The sequence below is a fragment of the Bison bison genome, unplaced genomic scaffold (assembly GCF_000754665.1).
Source record: "Bison bison bison isolate TAMUID 2011002044 unplaced genomic scaffold, Bison_UMD1.0 scf7180017863991, whole genome shotgun sequence".
Taxonomy (NCBI): domain Eukaryota; kingdom Metazoa; phylum Chordata; class Mammalia; order Artiodactyla; family Bovidae; genus Bison; species Bison bison.
The window spans coordinates 103,954-105,253 of NW_011494563.1; positions in this window are offsets into that span (position 1 = coordinate 103,954).

The window sequence follows — 1,300 nt, forward strand, 5'->3', positions numbered from 1 at the left end:
ATCTCCATGGAATTTTCCAGGCAAGAGTACTGGAGTGGGCAGCCATTTCCTTCTCCAGGGGATCTTCCCAACCCAGGGATCGAAACCAAGTCTCCCGCATTGCAGGCTTTACCATCTGGGCCACCAGAGAAGTCGTTTAATACACATTTAGGCATAAATAAGCTACAAAGATATATCATACAACATGGAGAATATAGTCAGTATTTTATAATGACTATAAATGGGGTATAACCTTTAAAAATTGGGAGTCACTCTATTGTATACCTGTAACATATAGTATTATACAGCAACTATACTTCAATTTTAAAAATTAAATTAAAAAAAATGTTAGTAGTTAAAATGTTAAAAAGTAACACTGTGCAACAGAGTTATTCAATAAATTATTTCTTCAATCACTACTTCACATTTGAAGTAATATATAGATGCCCAATTTCAGCTAAGCTTGAATATTGTCTGTGTTTCTTCTTTTCATTATAGGCCATATATAAAATGTATGTGTATATAACAAGTGGAAATTAAAATCAAATATTCCATTTGCACAAACATATAAAAGTCTAGGAATAAATCTAACAGAAGATTGCAAGAAACCTATATTAAAAACAACAAGATATTACTGGTGGAAATTAAATGGAGAAAAATACTATGTTTATTTTTCTGTAAGACTGAGTTGACATTTTAAGTCAACTATTTCCAAATTGATCAATAGATTCAATGAAATCCCAATCAGCTTCCAAATAAGTATTATATGGAAGTTAACTCAGAGGTTCAAAAACATTTGAAAATGTAGAGCAACTTAAAAAATAAGACAATATTGAAGATAGCAAAACTGGAGAACTTACACAATACATATATCAAGACATACAGTTACTTATAAATCAACAGTAATTAAAATGGTAAGCTATTGGTTATTACATATAAGTAAATATCAAAACTTTATCTCTATAACAAATTGACCAGGTTGAACTACATTCCCCAGAATTCCTTTTTCTGTGTTTCTGGTTAGATGGAACCCAAAAGATATTCTTGTAGAATATTGGAGGGAGAAAAGTCAAGGAGAAGCCATTCTGTAACTCATATTAATTCATCTGCGGACTTATCTTGTCACGTGGCAGCAGTTGGGTCTGCAACCGCCCCACCTTCCCCTGGATCCTCCTTCAGGCTCCTCTTTGTCTGGACCAAATGTGTGTGCTTAGCTCCAAATGAAGGGCTCTGGCTTCTGCAGGATACCTGCGCCACCAAGGTCAGGGGCAACTAGAGCTGACACAGATTTCAGTCCATTAATATCTTGTTGTTTTTAATA